This window comes from Lepus europaeus, chromosome 11, assembly GCF_033115175.1.
Source record: "Lepus europaeus isolate LE1 chromosome 11, mLepTim1.pri, whole genome shotgun sequence".
NCBI lineage: Eukaryota > Metazoa > Chordata > Mammalia > Lagomorpha > Leporidae > Lepus > Lepus europaeus.
Window position 1 is genome coordinate 90,936,206 of NC_084837.1, and position 20,312 is coordinate 90,956,517.

Below are 20,312 nucleotides of genomic sequence, written 5' to 3' on the forward strand. Positions count from 1 at the left end.
CAGTTGTGCACATGTGACAGTTAACAGTGCCCATTTTGCCTTCCAGTGTTGCAGTCATTTCTGAAAATGCTGAGTTGAGGAAAAAGTGTGGCGTTTAATTTCTTTTGAGCAGCAGTTCTTTTGTCAACTCTGACTCAGGCACTTTGTTTTTTATATTATTTAGTCCTCATCCTCACTAATTAGCCTACAAGGTAGCTATGATTGTCTACATTTTAGAAAGACACAGTAGTAATAGTGGTAGAATCAGATTTTGAAACTTTGTCTTCTGACCTTAAAGATAACTCTTACTTATTTTATATTGCTAAGATTAGAAAAATAATAAAATGTAATAGAAAATCTCTTCAAACTTATAAGCCTCTAGGAAGAAAAACAGTATTTAGAAAAGACTGTCTCTGCTTTATGTAGTGTTTTGCTTAACCTTAAGAAAATTCACTTTTGGGAAACATAGTTTATATGTGTCAATATGCTAGAACCCCCAGCATGGTACTCGTTAATGTTAATCATAAGTCTAAATCTCCATCTGACACAGAAACAGATCGTTAATGACATTAGTGATAATTAATATTATCTTGAAAGCAAGTCATATATGAGCCAGAAACATAATATACATATCTGCATTGCTTTTGGGAAAAATATTCATTCCCAAAATTGAACACATGTTCAGTATCCTTTTGATAGTCTATTAAACTCTTAAGTGATGCTTAGTAAAATATTTGCAACACAAACTTGTATAAAAGTAAATAATACTGAAAAGTGTTTTGTCAATAAACTCATTTTGTGGCAGATCAATGAATTCCATTTGCACAATGATTAAAATGTCTTTATCTTAATGATATTTTACCCTTTAGTAATGTTATATTGTCAAGATTAATGACTTTATGTAGAATTATCAATGGTAAGAGTTTTTCCTAACATTCTTGTTGTATTAGTGGCCTTAGTGTATACTTAACATCAATTTATCTATAGACCAGTCATTAGTTATTTAGTATATTTATTCCCAGCATGTTAACATTCTCAAGTCAATAAATAAAATATTTCCAGTATGATGAAATTATATGGAAAATTGTTGCAGTGCATACAGGCAGTCAAACTATATAACTGTAACAAATGTCAGTTGACATTTACTAAGGAAAAAAAGTCCATTAATTCAGTATTTCTTTTGTAACATTCCAGAATAAAGTACTCAAATATTACAGTACTAGGAGGGATGTGTGTCTCTGTATTTTGATGTTACGGGTAGATCTACAGACGTAGTAAGTTCCAATGTAAGCATAGCTTTAATAATCAGAAGAGTTCTAGTGGAGCCAACACTGTGGCATAGTGGGCTAAAGCCACTGCCTACAGTACCAGCTTCCTGTATGGGCACAGGTTCTAGTCCCGGCTGCTCCACTTCCAATCCAGCTCTCTGCTATGGCCTAGGAAAGCAGTAGGAGATGGCCCAAGTACATAGGCCCCTGAACCCACGTGGGAGACCTGGAAGAAGCTCCTGAGGTCAGGTCGATTCAGCTCCAACCGTTGCAGCCATTTGGGGAGTGAACCAGCAGATGAAAGACCTTTCTGTCTGTCTCTCCCTCTCTCTGTCTGTAATTTTCAAATAAATAAATAGAAACCTTTAAAAAAAAAAGTTCTAGTGATGTTAGAACCAAAATTTTGGGCAATTATATTCCCAAGTCCTAGTATTTTGTGTGTGTGTGTGTGTCTGTCTGTCTGTCTATGTCTGTGTCTGTGAGATCTTCAAAATTAATGGAAAACATACATTGTGAAAACACCATGGGTAGATTTCAAAAAATTTTTATACCAAATCCACATTTTCATTCCATTTTTATTTTTTTTAAGATTTATTTATTTATTTGAAAGTCAGAGTTACACAGAGAGAGGAGAGAGGAGATTGAGAGAGAGAGAGAGAGAGAGAGATTTTCCATCCGCTGGTTTACTCCCCAGTTGGCCGCAAATGGCGGGAGCTGTGCTGATGCAAAGTCAGGAGCCAGGAGCTTCCCCACGTGGAGACCTGGAAGAATTTTGAAACTCTGTACACATTAAACAGTAACTGCCCCAGAACTCCCCCTGCCAATCACCATTCTTCAGTCTGTCTCTATGCTTTTTGACTTCTTTATGGAATTTGTTTAAGTGAAATCATATAGTATTTGTCTTTTTACAACTTTTTATTTCTCTTATTATAATGCCCTCAAGGTTCAACCACCTTGTAGCATTTGTCAGACTTTCTTTTAAAAGCTTAATAATATTCCATTGCATGTGTATGTCACATTTTGCTTATGCACTCATCTGTTGAGTGACACTTGGTGTTTTAGCTACCATAAATCATGCTGCTATGAACATAGATCTGAAAATATGTCTTCAGGATTCTGTTTTCAGTTCCTTGGGGTATATATCAAAAAGCAGAATTGTTAGATCATGTAATAATTTAGTTTTTATTTAAAAAAATTTTTTTCTTATTTGAAAGAAAGAGGAAGAAAAATATCTTCCATCTACCAGTTCACTCCCCAGATATCTACGGCAGGCTGACCTGGGCCAGACCAAAGGTAGGAACTCCACATGGCCTCCCCTGTGGGTGTCAGGGCCTAAAACACCTGGGCCATCTTCCAGTGCTTTCCCAGGCACATTAGCAGGAAGCTGGATTGGAAGCTGAGTACCTGTGACTCTAAGCAGCCCTCCAGTATGGGATGCTGGTGTCAAAGTTGGTGGCATAACCCACTGTGCCACAATGCCACTCCCTATTTTTATTTTTTTGAGGGGCCTCCATATCATTTGGTTTTTTTTAAAGATTTATATATGGGGGCCGGCGCTGTGGTGTAGCGGGTAAAAGCTGCCGCCTGCAGTGCCGGCATCCCATATGGGTGCCAGTTTGAGTTCTGGCTGCTCCACTTCCTGTCCAGCTCTCTTCTATGGCCTGGGAGGGCAGTAGAAGATGGCCCAAGTCCTTGGGCCCCTATATCTGTGTGAAAGACCTGGAAGAAGCTCCTGGCTTCTGGCTTCAGATCAGCGCAGCTCTAGCTGTTGCAGCCAATTGGGGACTGAACCAGTGGATAGAAGGCCTCTCTCTCTCTCTTCTCTCTTCTCTCTTCTCTCTCTCTCTGCCTCTCTGTGTAACTCTGACTTTCAAATAATCTTGTGTAACTCTGACTTTCAAATAATCTTTTAACAAAAAGATTTATTTGAGGGGCAGAATTAAAGAGAGGCAGAGAGAGAGAAGGAAAGAGAGAGAGAGCAAGAGAAAGGTCTTCCATCCGCTGATTCATTCCTAAGATGGCCACAACAGCCAGAGCTGTGCCCATCCGAAGCCAGGAGCCAGAAGCCTCCTCTGAGTCTCCTACGAAGGTGCAGGGGCCCAAGGACTTGGGCCATCCTCTACTGCTTTCCCCAGCCATAGCAGAGAGCTGGATTGGAAATATCTCATTGTAGTTTTGATTTGCATTTCCCTAATGATTGTTGAGATTGAGAATCTTATGCTTCTTGGCCATTTGTTTATCTTCTTTAGAGAAATGTCTATTCAAGTGCTCTGTCCATTTTTTAACTAGATTGTTTTTCTGTTGTTGAGTTTTAAGAGTTCTCTATGTATATTCTGAATATTAATGCCTTGTCAAATATTTGCAAAATCTCTTTCACTTCTGTAGATTGCTGTTTTACTATGTTGATCCTGTCTTTTGATGCACATTTTTTATTAAGAAAAATTTTATTTAATAAATATAAATTTCAAAAGTACAACTTTTGGATTATAGCAGTTCTTCCCCCCATATCCGCCCTTCCACCCGCAAACCATCCCACCTCCTACTCCTTCTCCCATCCCATTCTTCATTAAGATTCATTTTTAATTATCTTTATATACAGAAGATCGACTCTATACTAAGTAAAGATTTCAACAGTTTGCATCCACACAGACACACAACTGTTTGAAGTCTAGTTTTACTGTTAATTCACATAGTACAGCACAGTAAGGACAGAGGTCCTACATGGGGAGCAGGTGCACAGTGACTCCTGTTGTTGATTTAACAATTGACACTCTTATTTATGACATCACCCGAGGCTCTTGTCATGAGCTGCCCAGGCTATGGAAGCCTCTTGAGTTCACAAACTCTGACCTTATTTAGACAAGGCCATGATCAAAGTAGAAGTTCTCTCCTCCCTTCAGAGAAAGGTACCTCCTTCTTTGATGGTCCCTTCTTTCTACTGGGATCTCACTCACAGAGATCTTTCATTTAGGTCATTTTTTGCCACAGTGTCTCGGCTTTCCATGCCTGAGAAACGCTCATGGGTCTTTAACCAGATCGGAGTGCCTTATTAAGGGCTGATTCTGAGGCCAGAGTGCTGTTTAGGGCATTTGCCATTCTATGAATCTGCTGTGTATCCTGTTCCCTATGTTGGATCGTCCTCTCCTTTTTAATTCTATCAATTGTTATTAGCAGACACTGGTCTTATTTATGTGATCTCTTTGACACTTAATCCTATCTTTACGATCAGTTGTGAACTTAAACTGATCACTTTAACTAGGAAGATGGCATTGGTACCTGCCAACTACTTGAAATACACAATGACTGGGGGCCAGTGTGGGGGGGGGGATCTTCCACCCACTGGGCCACTCCCCAAGTGGCCCCTACAGCCAGGGCTGGGTCGGTCTGAAGGCAGAGCCCTTATGGAAAACACATCAGAGATTCCATGTAATCTCCAGAAGTCTTGAAGCTTGACCTTCCTAGTCACTTCCTGTTGCTAAGGTAGAAAAATGAGAAATCAAAGTTTCATTGGCTTTATGTTTGTTTTTAGTTAATAAATTAATTCATTTCTGTATTCAAGCTGTGTAAATTTACACGAAGAAACTGACAGTTAAATTTCCAGTCAAGGAGTAGGCATCACTAATGTACCTGCTCCCTGCCTCCCAACACAGACAGTAATAAGGCTGGGAAACACGTCTTCCAGTGAAGTAGATTAGCTTCTTTGTAAATTCATTCTGCTTCCTAGAGGTGCAGTTTTGGCACTAAGGAAAAATGATCTCTCTTGTTGCAAATATACATCATAGGGCATGATTAAAAAGCTTGATTCATAACCCAGGTTCCTATGGATTATTTGGAGACCGTAGCTGCTTTGTGGTTGGTTTACTAGAGAAGGGAAGAATTGTGTATCTTAATTTCGTGTTTCTTTAGTCACTTTTTACTGCATTTGAAACCTAAAGGTTATTGAATGAATAATAATTTAAATACTTATTTTAAGGAGCTAATTTTGAAAGCATGAATCATTGTGTAGAGGGTATGGTAGAGTGTGCTATGGGAAGAAAGCACACATACATCCAGATACATGAAATATTTGTGATGCAAACATAAATGCATAAATGGACAAAAGGATTTGATTTGGGGAAAAGACCCTAAAGATATGATTTTGTCTTTGCCAAAAATTTGTAATTCACATTTCATTTTTGTAAGTAATTCTGTGCTAGACTTTATATAAATATCAGTGAAAACTTAGTTTTAACCCTTAGAAAATGCACAGGCCATATATTTCTATATATTGAGAAATACTCTTTTGGATAAAATTTCATTTCTGCTTCAACCACCTTGTTGGGTAAATGGAATTCACCTTAAATTTAAAAGCCAACAGAAGATGCCTCTACTCTCTGCACAGCATGTTGTAAGGTCTTAAGAAGGAGATAAGTGAAAGTTGCTACAGTGCTGGAGTTAATTTAATTTGGTAACCTTCCTATTTGCTTAGAAAATTGTGCTTCTGGGAAATCTTAGCTTAAATATTATTTAATTCACATTTATTGCTGATAAAATTTATGTTCCTTCCTAACATATCCTCCTGTGGAAAGGCAGATTGTATTTGTTGCTTGATTGGTATTCTTATCAACTTTTATGAGATAATAAAAATTACAGAAGCTTAGAGAAAGGTGTTCTTTTCAGGAGAACTTTTACTTCATTTTTTCAAAACTGCTTATTCAGGAATGTCTTCACAGACCTTTTGTAGATACTTAGTAAATATTTGTTGATTAAATGAACAGATATACAGAGATGAAGGTTACTCTTTTTTATTGGCTTAGGGAAAGGCTACAACTTCATCCATAAACAATTTTCTTTGCCCATCATAAGCATGTACTGTGTGGCAGGCACTAAATTATTCATTTAATCTGGTTAGTACGGCATTTTCCTGAGTGACTTGCTTATAGATTCTTTACTTTTAGATAACCCAGTATAAGAGGCACCTCAGTGAAGGCTCTGAACCCTCTTCAGCAGCTAAGGATGACTGTTCAAATTTGGAGAGTAATAGATGACATCTGGGACATACTTTTTGAAAAAACATTAGCATGCTGCAGTAGTTGAAAGATAAGTAATACAAAATGGAGTACAGTGAAAATGTAGCACAATGGCAAAACCCTGGACTACATTAGAAAACTGGGTTTAGGCCTATAATCTGGTTTCAGTGTTCAGCTGTCTCTCTTACTAGACTTTGAACAAATTGTGACTTTGAACAAACGAGTAAGCTCCCTCAAAGAAAAATGGAACCCACACCATATTGTTTAGGTATGTATGAGAATACTTTAAGAAGTTTGTGGTAAGCTCTCTTCTGTGGCCTGGGAAAGCAGTAGAAGATGACCCAAATCCTTGGGCCCCACCTGTGTGGGAGACCCCGAGGAAGCTCCTGGCTCTTGGCTTGGGATCGGCGCAGTTCTAGCTATTGCGGCCAACTGGAGAGTGAACCAACAGATGGAAGACTTTTCTCTCTCTCTGCCTCTCTTTCTCTCTGTGTAACTCTTTCAAGTAAATCTTAAAAAAGTTTGTAGTAAAAGGAATTAAAATACTTTTTTTGGCACATACAAAAAACAAATTTTCCATGTATATGAGTTTTCTAAAAGTTCATGAAAAATATATATTAAAAAAAAAAAAAAAACCCATGCATGTGCTTCAAAAGCTTTGCGCCAAAATGAACTTACCTTTTCGTGCTGTTTTCCATGAAACCATTGACATGCCGCCCCCCCCCCCCCCCCCCCCGTTACCTCACGTGTTATTCCATCTAGTCCTGGCGACACCTGTGCAGGCAGACAGCGCAAGCCCTAGTTGACTGAAAGGAAGCTGCAACTGGAAGTGAAGTCACCGGCAGAGAAGCAAAGGTGATTTGGTCAACAGTGGATCCCATATCGTCCTTTTCTGGAAGACGGAGATGTATCCGCTTTATAGTTAGGAGAATTAAATATGATCACATTAATAAGGAACCCAAACTGCTAGCCTCTTCCTCTCTCCCCCTGTTTATAAAGGTTCCTGATTCCCTGTCTCCTGCTCTGCTAGTCTGTTGTCTTTTTTTTAAGTCACAAAAGATTATACAATTCAGAAGGCTGGTATATTAGATGTTAAATTTTATCATAAATACTAGAAAAGTGCGGAGTTAAATAACTGATAGAATTCACAGTGTAGTTTAACAACCTGGCTGATTATTCTCATCTGATTCCTGTTTGTATATACTCTCTCATTTAAAAAAGAATTAATTTAAAAGCTTTATTTGTGTGAAAAGGAGAGAAAGAAGAGGAAGAAAGAGATCTTCCATCTACTGGTTCATTCCCTAAATGGCCACAACAACCAGGACCCAGGAACTCCATCCAGGTCTCCCATGTGGGTGGTAGGGGCCCAGATACTGGGGCCATCTTCCTCTGTTTTCCCAAGCTCATTAAGCAGGGAGCTCCATGGGAAGCGGAGCATCCAGAACTCCAACCAGTACTCCTGTGTGGTATGCCGGCGTCACAGGCAGTGGTTTAACTCACTACCATAATGCCGATCTCTAATTTTTTCTGATAGGATGCTTTCTCTGAATTGCTTTGTGAAATAGCTCAAAACTGCGTTCTTTTATATCTGTATCAAAAGCTGGCCCAATAATTGCTCATATTTAATTAGTTTGAACACTGATTTCTCTGTGTCTTAGGATTTTAAAAATTACTGTAAGCAAGCTTCTTAACTGTCCCCTTTTGCATTCCTGTTTTACAGGATGGCACCAAACTTGGTAAAAGCGATTCCATAGAAATTCACTGTTAACAGCTGTTCTGTGGACTTCTTAGCATCGTTTACCAGGTTTGCACTATAAAGTCCCTCCTATGCATGAACTTTGCAGAGTAAACACATTAGGTTTTCTTTTCCTTGGCTTTCCTAATGAGTGGAGAAATATACACAGCTGGAGAAGCCTGGGACTACTTTCTGAGCTGATTTATTTACATAGCCTATGTTTAGTTTGACATATTGCTTAGAAGCCAACAGAGAGCTTTTTTAGTTAAGTACTATACAATACTTCAAAGAACATTGTAGCTACACTGCAATTGTTCAGCTTTTCTGGATACCAAGCAGCTCTTTGCTCTTTAAAAAAGATTCCTGTCCTAGTTCTTTATATTATTGCTTCAGTGCTCGAGAAAATTAAGCTGAATACATTTAAAAGCTCTTTTCAGAAACAGATTTTAGTTTCAGAAACTGATGCATAATGCTAATAGTTTAAGATTGGGGGTGGGGGGGCTGGTGCTGTAGGTTAAGCCACCACGTGTAGAGCTAACATCCCATATGGGTGCTGGTTTGAGTCCTGGCTGCTCCACTTCCAACCCAGCTCCCTGTTAATGCACCTGGGAAAGCAGCAGAAGATGGCCCAAGTGCTTGGGCTGCTGCACCCACATGAGACCCAGATGAAACTCCTGGCCCCTGGTTTGGACCTGGCTCAGTCCTGGCTGTTGTAGCCATTTGGGGAGTGAACCAGTTGATGGTAGGTCTCTATCTCCCTCTGCCTCTCCCTCTCTCTAATTTTGCCTTTCAAAAAAAAAAAATAGATAAATCTTTAAAAAAATAATAAAAGATTGGGTGTCCCTAAACCAACAGGAAATTGTTTTTGCTCCTACCTCATTAGGGGAGAGATTATGTATTATGGTCCGGTGTAAAGAACTTAAAGCTTGCAGTCAGTTAAATCTAGGTTTAAATCCTGTGTGCTTGCTAATAATTTTTCTTCAGCAGAGTTAAAAACTACTCAGACTCCTCAGCTATACAAGTATGCTGGTAATAATACCAAAAGCTTTGATTTTAGTGCCTGAAAGTGTGTGTAGCGCTTGGCAAATAGTAAACTAATTATTAAATATTTCCTTTTCCTGTAACTTTCTCTCCCCTGCCCCAACCCCTGAAAAAGAAGAGTTTCCTTTTTCATTCAAATGAGATTAAAAAAAAAGAAGAAGAAGAACTAAACAGGTCTCATGGAGTTCTGAGGACAGTTGAGGGTGGCAGGGTTGATTGGCATGTGGAGTCCTACTGATGACTTTCAGCACGTGCCCTGGATGGTGGGAAGGCTAGTAACACAATCCACTAATTACTCTGAAAACTTACATAACTGCTGGCACTGTGACTAGACAGTGCCTTCAGTGTCTGAATAAAGCCCATTCCACTCTACTGTGCATGGAGTATCTCAGTGGATACACTTGTGATAGACATGGGAAGAGGGAAATATGGAAATGAAATATGCCCTGCACCTTGGAGAAACTCCATCTAGAGAAGAATACCAACAGCTTCCTAATTAACCATAAGCCAGACTTGAAGGAGTTGTGCGGGTGAGATGTAAGTAGAAGCCCACATGTGGAAAGAGTGATTAATTTGTGCAGTAAGAAGGGCTTTCTGGGGAGATGCTGCGACAGAGACTGCTGGTCTCCTCACGGTATCCGCTTCTCTCTCTCACTAATAGAGCCCTAGCTTTTTACCTGGCACATTGCTACCTGGAACAAAAGACATCTCCCAGCCTTCCTTTCCACTACAGGGGCCGTGTGACTAGGATTTGGCTAATGCAGTGTCAGAAGTGCTGTGAAGCTTCAGAAAGGTCTCATTAAAGCAGAATTAATGAAAGATATGTTCTTTGCCCTGCTGCCTTTACTCTTTTTCTGGGCTACTGCACAGACATGGACATGACTGAGGCTCCAGTCATGTTCTGGGGTCACAGGGCGAGGTAGAAAGCTGGGAAGTGCCTAGGTTCCTGATGAGTATGTAGCCACATCCCACTCCAGACTAGGTACTTCTGAGTTTCTTTTATCTGAAGGAAAAATAACAATGGCTGAATATATGTTTGTTTATTGATTTAAATTTATTTGATGTCTGTTTCTGGCTGTAACACGTACTCCTCACTGGTACAGATGGCAATGTGGGTATGGGCATTTGACTCCTTCAAGCCCCGCCTCTAGTCACCACTGTAGTGACCACAGATATATCTAAAAATAGTAGGCCAGCAGTGGGAACAGGAAAGGAAGTGTTCATCTTCCTGAAATACAAGGCTGTCAGGAAATTTCTATCAAGACACAATGTAGAGGTCTCCTTAAGAGGTATTAGAGCTCCGAAGGATGGCTGTTTCAGGATTTTGGCAGTAGTGGTACTTGAGGAACCTGGGATCGCTTATCATACAAGATAACAAGAAAGCTGTCAACAGCCGCTTGGATTATGTCTAACGGATTTAGGAGGCCAGCGCCGTGGCTTAACAGGCTAATCCTCCACCTAGTGGCGCCGGCACACCGGGTTCTAGTCCCGGTCAGGGTGCTGGATTCTATCCCGGTTGCCCCTCTTCCAGGCCAGCTCTCTGCTGTGGCCTGGGAAGGCAGTGGAGGATGGCCCAAGTCCTTGGGCCCTGCACCCGCATGGGAGACCAGGAGAAGCACCTGGCTCCTGCCTTCGGATCAGCACGATGCGCCAGCCGCAGCGGCCATTGGAGGGTGAACCAACGGCAAAAAGGAAGACCTTTCTCTCTCTCTCTCTCTATCACTGTCCACTCTGCCTGTCCCCAAAAAAATAAGTAAATAAAATAAAGGATTTAGGAGCCATCCTGAAGAGATTTGCATTGGCTAATGATGGGATAATTAGAACACCAAAAAGTAATAACTGCAGTACATTGAAACACATCTAATGGGTTAAAAACCTATGAGTTCATGTTACTTTTTAAAAAAGGCCACTGTTTATTTTTGGATGTTATTGGGGAGTCAGTTCATTATTCTGAAAAGTGGTAAGTGATTCAACCATCAATTCTGCCTTTCCTATACAAGCTGTATACTTCACAGCAACTAAGAAAGTTGATTAAGGACAAAATTTTCTTTATAAAAGTATTCTAAATAATACATTGAGAAGGACTGGTAGAATCAGGATGGTAATCATCACTATTTTTCAACCCTAAAACAATCAGTGGCTACTAAAACTATTAGATGAATTGCTAATGGAGAACTTTCTAGCACCAGGATTGGGTTTACAACGCCTGATCATACGGATTAAGCTTAATAGCACAAAAAGAGAGATAGTTAGACATGTTGTATATTTCCTGATGAAAGTGCACAGCTCTATCATAAAGTATTTGCTGAAAAATCAAACACTACTTTTCATTAAACCTTCAGATCTAGCCTACTGATTTATAGGAAATACTGGAGGGATGGAATCTGAGCTAAGACCTTGCCATTTAAAAAAAAAAGTATCCTAGCATTTAATACAAGGCAAATAATAGACTTTTGATACAAAAGTTTACTTTAGTAACAGGAAATTTCAGAAAATATTATATGTGGTTGAAGATTTAAAAAATTGTGGAGTCCTTGGAATAATATGTGCAAAATGAATTTGCACACAGTAGGCTGAGACGAAAGAGGGGTTGAGCTGAGGGGCAGCATTAGGTAAAAGACTGGACAAAATGAGCCGAAGAATGGATGCTAAAAATACAGTAACCAGATAAAATAGAAGATAAATATATATGTTACCAAGTCAAACTGCCCAGAAGCAATAGACAGCAGATTAGAAAATTGGGTTCATGGTATGGAATACAAATTTGAAAAGCTCTTCCAAAATGTAAAAGAAAGGGAAGAGAGATGGTGAAAAAGATTCTAGACACAAAATACAGAGACCCAGTATACTTATAGACTGGCATCCTGGAAGAGACTGAACAAACTGAATAGGAACAATTATTAAACACACTGAAAGTAAAACTTTATGAGAGGAATAAAGACCTAAATCTTCAAGCAAATTTTTTGCCAAGCACCAGAAAAATTTAATGAAAAGAGACTGAGGGCTAATCCTATCCTGGTGAAACTTTGTAACTTTCCCTTATTAAAATGATCATCACCATGGGCATCAGGCATCCAGGCAAGGGGAAAAACGTAGATAGTCATGAAGGAAAAAAAGGTGGACTAGCCTTGTTCTTGCTATCAACATCAGGGAGCAATGAGCAGAGTCTACAGAGTTCTGTAGGCAATTTGAACCTCAAAAATTCTTTATCCAGCTAAGAAGCAACACACATTCTCAGTTCTTGAAACTATAGATAAGGAAATCTATTTTCAATTCTGTAAGGCTGCAAAAATATGTACCACCTACCTATCCATCTGAAAGAGTTATTCCAAAACGTACTCTAGCTTGGCAAAGAGATTATCCAGGAAAAGGCGGATTTTGCAACCTTTTTTCCCCACATATGATTTTTATCTTAGGGTTTAGCTAGTTCTTGAATTTACTATTTTAACCTTAGAAAGCAGGAACTTGAAAGTCACCACAAGGCCGGCGCCGTGGCTCAACAGGCTAATCCTCCGCCTTGCGGCACCGGCACACCGGGCTCTAGTCCCGGTTAGGGTGCTGGATTCTATCCCGGTTGCCCCTCTTCCAGGCCAGCTCTCTGCTGTGGCCTGGGAAGGCAGTGGAGGATGGCCCAAGTCCTTGGGCCCTGCACCCGCATGGGAGACCAGGAGAAGCACCTGGCTCCTGCCTTCGGATCAGCACAATGCGCCAGCCGCAGCGGCCATTGGAGGGTGAACCAACGGCAAAAAGGAAGACCTTTCTCTCTGTCTCTCTCTCTTTCTCACTATCCATTCTGCCTGTCCAAAAAAAAAAAAAAAAAAAGTCACCACAGTATGTAATAATCTACAAAAACTCGGTGTGCCAATGACCCTAATCTTCAGAATTACATAAGATGTTTCTGAGCTTGGGCAACATACGTAACACCTGTTTTCACTTGAAATTACTCCGGTTCCTACTAGTTAAATAAATGTAATGCATTTGGCATACTACAGATTCTCACAGTGTGGTCTGCTGACAAGCATAGATTTCACCTGGAACTTGTTAGAAGGGCAAGGGCTTGGGCTTCTACCCAGAGTTAGTCACTCAGAAACCCTGGGAGTGGGATCCATGTGGCCTGTGATTGATGAGGTTGGGCAAGCTTTCCCGGTAACTCCAATAAAATGTTAGAACCACTGGTGTGGTATATTGGTTCCCAGCCCAATTCATCATCAGAATCACCTGTAAGGATTTTTAAACTATCTTTTTTTCAGGTCAGAAGAGATTTGATCTTTTAGATTGGAAAATCACTGGTTTGCGAAAGCTTGGAATGAAAAGACCTAGGCCTGGCTCTCTTCATCAATATTGCTGAGCCTCACTATTTTCTGCTGCAAAAGTTTCCTGCCCATTACATTGTGTTGTTGCAGGAATTAAGTGAAATAAACAATTATGAAAGTACTTTGCACTGTGGCTAAGAAAATCTGTAGTTATAGGGCTAGTGCTGTGGCATAGTGGGTAAAGCCACTGCTTTGTGCCACTGGCACCTCATATGGGCACCAGTTTGATTCCCGGCTGCTCCATTTCTGATCCAGCTCTCTGCTGTGGCCTGGGAAAGCAGAAGATGGTCCAAGTGCTTGGGCCCCTACACCCACATAGGAGCCCTGGAAGAAGCTCCTGGCTTCAGATCTGCTCAGCTCTGGCCGGTACAGCCATTTGGGAAGTGAACCAGTGGGTGTAAGACCTCCCTCTCTGTCTGTAACTCGGCCTCTCAAATAAATAAATAAATCTTTAAAAAATTAATATGAACTTGTGTGAAAAGGCTTTAAGCAATGCAGTACAGATATTCATTGGTACCATACCAACTACCTTTCCATACTACTAGAAACAAAGCTTTCTTAGCACCGAAGTAATAAATTCATGAAGTAAAAAGTGAAAACTTTCAATTCCTAAAAATTCATATTCAAAAAGTAAAATGCAATTGGCAAATCAAATAAAAAGTAATGTGGCAATAGTCAGGAAAGGGATAGATTCTAGAAAGAACCACATGAGAAATTCTTATTAAAGCAGAACACAGGTGGCATATATTCATGTCCAAAGAACACTGGCAACCATGAAGAGTCTTCAAACAGGATAGTAAGCGGATACCTCAAAAAGTGCAAAAAACTTTTGAAATCCATGCACAGGTTTTCGTAGTACACATTTTAAAGACCCCTTCATATGTATGGATTTCAGAGTTCTTTTGCACTGAAATAAACATGTCTTTTTAATTCCATTTCCACAAACTTTCTGAAGTACCATCACATTCTTAGTTGTAGATCTGCTGGTGTCATGGGCAGAGTTTAACCTATGCCACAGCACCGGCCTCCAGCATATCACTGTTTCTCCTAGTTTCAATTTTTTTTTTTTTTTTAATTTTTGACAGGCAGAGTGGACAGTGAGAGAGAGAGACAGAGAGAAAGGTCTTCCTTTTGCCGTTGGTTCACCCTCCAATGGCCGCCGCGGTAGGCGCGCTGCAGCCGGCGCACCGCGCTGTTCCGAAGGCAGGAGCCAGGTGCTTCTCCTGGTCTCCCATGGGGTGCAGGGCCCAAGCACTTGGGCCATCCTCCACTGCACTCCCTGGCCACAGCAGAGAGCTGGCCTGGAAGAGGGGTAACCGGGACAGGATCGGTGCCCCGACCGGGACTAGAACCCGGTGTGCCGGCGCTGCAAGGCGGAGGATTAGCCTAGTGAGCCGCGGCGCTGGCCTTGTTTCTCCTAGTTTCTAATTGCCATGCTTAAGAAAACTGGAATTACACTGATGAGTTAGCAGTGGCACTGAGATCCTTCTATGAAAGCTTGTCCAGCCAAAGCCCCCAGTGGGTTTATCACATGAGCTTCCACACTCTGGGCCAACAGGAGCCACCAGGTAGTCTGAGGTCTCCTTACAGACAGAGCTCCATACCACAAATGTAACACTCCCAAGTGCTGTTTTGAGTTTTATTTATACAGTTAGCATATTCTTCATTAGATGTTTTCTATAGTGTTGACATTTTTTGCGTTTGTTTTTCCCTTTTGTGTAGTTGATACGTTTATAGAAAGCTAGCAGAGAAAGCACAGGTATTGGTTTAAGTCACTTCTAAGCAGATTGGGGGGGGGGGGGTGTTGGCTTTTGGCACAGGGGTTTGGACAGCAGCTGGGACACCTGCATCTCATCTGAGTGTCTGGTTTCAAGTCCTGATTCAGCTTTTTGCTAATGCACACCCTGAGAGGCAGATGGAGACGGCTGAAATACATGGGTCCCTGCCACCCTCACTGGAGGCTCTTAGTGACCTAGCTTTCTGGCTCCTGCCTGGGCCAGCCTGGGCTGTTGTGAGCATGTGAGGAGTGAATCAGTGGGTCGAAGATCTCTTTTTGTCTGTCCCTCTCTTTTTCTGCATCCCTGCCTTTCAAATAGAATGAAAATGAATTTTTAAAAAATTTAAAAACCAAAAGAATATTTGTGTTGAGTACCTGAGCAGAGATATTTGAGCTAGCTATCAAGGCTAATTTTCATTTGCAGGTAATTACATGTACTGTATATTCAAGATTATATGTCTTTGCCAGAAATTAAACTGGATTTAAAAAAAAGCTTAAGCATTTATAGTCTTCCTCCCCCACTTTTTTTTTTTTTTTTTTTTGGCTGTGGTTAGTAAAAAGGCAATCACACAATAAAAATTATAAAAATTTCTTCTTTTTTATACCGTAGCTTTGCATACTTGTGTTGACTGTCCTGTGTATTGCCACTTTGGGGCTTTGAAGGTACCAGTACATTATTTTCAAAGCCTAAATTAACAGGGACTGATGAAATTGTGAGACTCCATTTCTTTCTCAGGGGAAAGTTTTGCTTCAACAACCTATACAACAACCTCATAGTAATTATTAGGAGAACTGAAGTGCCGTCATGCATTTGAAAGCTGTTGCTAGATTTGTAGAAGCAGTAGAGATCCTGTTTTCAAAGGCCTAATTACTGTAGTCCAACTGGAGACAAGTTAGCTTTATTAGACTGTGAATAAAAACTCATAGTTATGACTCTCATTTCTACTGAAACTGAAGAAAATTCAAAAGTTCTAGTAGCTTCATTTAAAAATGCTAATAAATTTTTAGAACAACTAGATCTCATTCTAGAATTGTATGTTACCAGTGGCAACTGTTGGCTCATGGTTCAAAATGCAACTTGATCTAAAATGAGATCTGTTCTTATCTGAGATCAGTTTGTAATCTGGTAGCCTCTTATGAATTAGAGTGTTTTCTGGGCAAGGAGAGCGTGCAGCTTCCCAACTATGATATTTATTTGCCTGCTCATAATACCGTAGGACACCTCGAGGTGCAGGCCAGCAGACTTGAGGTCAAGTCCCTTTCTCAATACATCACATAACCATGTGACTGCAAGTAAATTCTTTAACATCACAGAGCCTGTTTGATCATCTTGTAAGATAGGGGACACGCAGATTTTTTTTAAATGTTTAAATTTTCATCTTTGCTTTGTCTCCATGCTCTTCTTTTTATTATTATTATTACTATTTATTTGAAAGAACTGGAGAGGAGAGAGAGATTGAAAGAGATCTTTCATCTGCTGTTTCACTACCCAGATGGCCAAAATGGCCAGGGCTGGGCCAGACCGGAGCCAGGAGCTTCCTCCTGGTCTCCTGATCTTCCTCCAATGCTTTCCCTGGCTCATTAGCAGGGAGCTGGATGGGAATCGGAGCAGCCCAGACTCAAAGCAGCATCCATATAGGATGTTGGTCCTGCAGACTGCGGCTTAACCCACTACACCACAGTGGCCTCTCTCTGCTCTTCTTCTTCTTCTTTTTTTAAGTTTTATTTTATTTATTTAAAAGGCAGAGTTAGAGAGGCAGAGACACGGAGATCTTCCATCCGCTGGTTCATGATTCACTCCCCAAATCACTGCCACAGTAGGGCTGGGCCAGGCTAAAGCCAGGAGCCAGGAGCTTCTTCTGGATCGCCCATGTGAGTGGTAGGGGCCCAAGTACTTGGGCTATCTTCCACTGCTTTCCCAGGCACGTTAGCAGGGAACTGGATCAGAAGTGGAGCAGTCAGGACTCGAACCGGTGCCCATATGGGATGCCACACTGCAGGCCAGGGCTTTAACACGCTGTGCCACAGAGCTGGCCACTGTGCTCTTCTGTAGTAAGTCTTTTTGTGAGCTGTTATGCCTTAGTCTTTTCATTTATATGTCCCCCACTCTGTTTCTCTGGAATATCTGCCTAGAAATATAATCTTATTAAAATGTTGTAAGCTGCTACTATCATAGATGATTTTAAGTTTGTTGCAAAAACAAAACAAAACATAAAAATTACTTTCTCTTTTTTTTCTGTTATTATGTAAGTAGTTGCCAGAGAATTCTACTTGTTTACATTACATTACTGGAAGGTTCCTGACCACTAAAAATGTCAGGCAGTTCTCCTGTGAGATCTGCCACTAGATATGTAACCATGTGTATAATTTAAATCTTAGTCTGCGTGGCAGTAAACAAATGGGACATTGCTAATAGCAGCAGTTAAGCTGTAAGTCTGTTTTGAAGAATTGGCCAATACACAGCATCACAGCTGCCATTCCCTCATGGCAGTTGTGTTCAATGTTACTTGAATTTCGATTTCCAAATACCCAAATACGGGAAGGAAAATGAAACTGCCAAGTTCAAAGGTCAGGTATTTTTGTAAGTTGCATACTTCGCAGTGTTCATTCACCCGGCACATCTTTCCCGAAGCCCTGCTGTGAAGCAGACACTTTGCTAGGTAGTGGGGATGCGGCAGTGAGCAAAAGAAGCAGAATCCCAGCCCTGCTTTTTACTGAATGAACTTTAGTAGTTTGAGTCCTCAGTAAGATGAATCTGAAAAGTAAGACTTCACAGAAAAGCTCTTTGGATTGCAGATAATTTTAGAATATAAAAGTGTACTCTCAAAAGAAAACTGAAAGTTCTGTTTTACTTGTTTTCAGCTATTTCTGCAAAGATGTTTTTCCAGTTTCTTTGTGATGCCTACTGAATGTTATTTTCTGTTTAGATCCCCAAAGTTACTAAAGCAAATTTTTTTAACCCTGAAAGCTATTTTACATAGTCCATGGGTATGGCTAAACTTTTAAAAATTAGAAGGAAGCAGGCTTACCACCGTTCAGCAGTAAACTTTGCTTTTAACTTTAAGTTACCATCATTAATACCCAGCAGAATGTCAATGCCTTGTACTTTTTGAAGCTTGAGAGTAACTTACGAGTGTCACTTTTCTGTAGGTTGGCAGCATTGTAGTAATGCTACTGCGTTATTGCCTTTAGATCAGCCTGTTTGGTATTTTTTTTTTTTAAGATGTCTTTGTTTATTTGAAAAGCAGAGTTACAGAGAGGCAGAGGCAGAGAGAGAAAGAGGGGTGCTGCATCTGCTGGTCCACTCCCCAAATGGCTGCAACAGCCGCAGCTGGGCTGATCTGAAGCAAGGAGCCAGGAGCTTCTTCCAGGTCTCCCACGCCAGGGCGGGGGCCCAAGGACCTGGTCCATCTTCTACTGCTTTCCCAGGCCATAGCAGAGGGCTGGATTGGAAGTGGAGCAGCTGGGACTGGAACTGTCATCTGTATGGGATGCTGGACTGCAGGCAGCAGCTTTACCCACTATGCCACAGCGCTGGCCCGGCCTGTTTGGTATTAATACTTAGCACTCAGGGATTTCCTCCCTCCAAATTCCTTCCCTTTTCTCTCTCAGCCCCCTCCCCCACAAAAAGCAAGTACCTGCTTTAAAAACTAAATATTGCTAGACATTTTTAACTTAAGATTTATAATTTGTTCAACATTTTAACAAAAGTGACATTATACTCATTTTTTTCATATTAGTTAAAAATAGTAAACATAATTATGGAAAATTTAAAACCTAGTTTCCTAAAGTGAGATCATACTAAATGCCCTGTTTTGTAACCTCATTTTTTCAGTTAACAATCTCCATGTCACTATCTTTTCCTTATCAAATCTATCATCAAATTTCTTAGCCTAGGGCCACGTGTTACAACTGGTTGTTGTTATATCACTAAGTCTCTTAAAAAAAACTAGCACAGTCTTCTTTTTCTTTCCATATCACTAATTTCATTGAGACAGAGCCAGCTACCCTACAGGATGTCTCACCTTCTAGATGTGTCTGGGTGCTTCCTCATGTAACTTGTTCCTGTTAGCGAGAGGTCTGAATGATCCAGGTGAAGCATTTTTGATGAGAACATATGATAGGTTATATATTCCTTTTTATAATGTTTTAGGAGACTCAGTACTAAGATACTTCAAAAAGTTCAAGGAAAATGAATATTACAAAAAGACTGCATAGATTTCAAATTTTTTGTGCCAAAATGAACTTATCTTTCAGTTCTACTTTCTATGGACTTTTTAAGGATGAGTCATCATTAGTAAGAATGAAGCGGATACTGAATCTTTCTTCAAGTTTCACAATGACGTACTTTTAATTGTTTTTTTTTTTTTAAGATTTATTTGTTTATTTGAAAGTCAGAGTTACACCAAGAGAGGAGAGGCAGAGAGAGAGAGAGGTCTTCCATTCGATGGTTCACTCCCCAAATGGCCACAACAGCCAGAGCTGCACCAATCTGAAGCCAGGAACCAGGAGTTTCTTCTGGGTCTCCCACATGGGCGCAGGGGTCCAAGGACTTGGGCCATCTTCTGCTTTCCCAGGCCATAGCAGAGAGCTGGATTGAAAGTGGATCAGCTGTGTCTCGCACTTACGTCCATATGGGATGCTGGTGCCACACAGTGGCAACCCCACATTACATTTTTTTGTACTCTATTCATTACCACAGAACAGGGGAAACATGATACTTGTCTTTCAGGGACTGACTTATTTCACTAAGTATAGTAGTTTCCAGTTGCATCTATTTTGTTGCAGAAGACAGGGTTTCATTCTTTTTCACGGTTGAGTGGTGTGTGTGTGTGTAGGTGTGTGTGTACAATTTCTTTATTTAGTCATCAGTTGATGGACATCTGGGTTGATTCCATATCTTAGCTATTGTGAATTGAGCTGCAATAAACATGGGGTACAGATAATTGTTTCACATGCTGATTTCATTTGGTTAGGGTAAATTCCCAGGTTTGAGGTGGCTGGGTCATATGGTAGCTCTACTTTCACATTTCTGAGGAATATCCATACTGTCTTCCACAGTGCTGTACTCGTTTACATTGCCACCAACAGTGGATTAGGGTACCTTTTTCCCCACATCCTCGCCGGTGTTTATTGGCTTTTGATGTCTGTGTGAGAGCCATTCTAACTGGGATGAGGTGAAACTTCATT

The 20,312-nt window shown here is 40.6% G+C and overlaps 1 protein-coding gene across 3 annotated transcripts in view; it reads left to right on the forward strand.

Moving 5' to 3' along the window:
• Positions 1-20,312, forward strand: part of GLCE (glucuronic acid epimerase) — a 90,292-nt gene that overhangs the window by 48,841 nt on the left and 21,139 nt on the right. The window contains exon 1 of one of the 3 annotated variants that reach the window (XM_062206219.1): positions 7,977-8,060. The exons of the other annotated variants lie outside the window; for them this stretch is intronic. The gene's annotated coding sequence lies outside the window, so the exon portion shown is untranslated. Of the gene's footprint in view, positions 1-7,976; positions 8,061-20,312 lie in introns of those variants that run through there. 3 annotated transcript variants of the gene reach the window in all.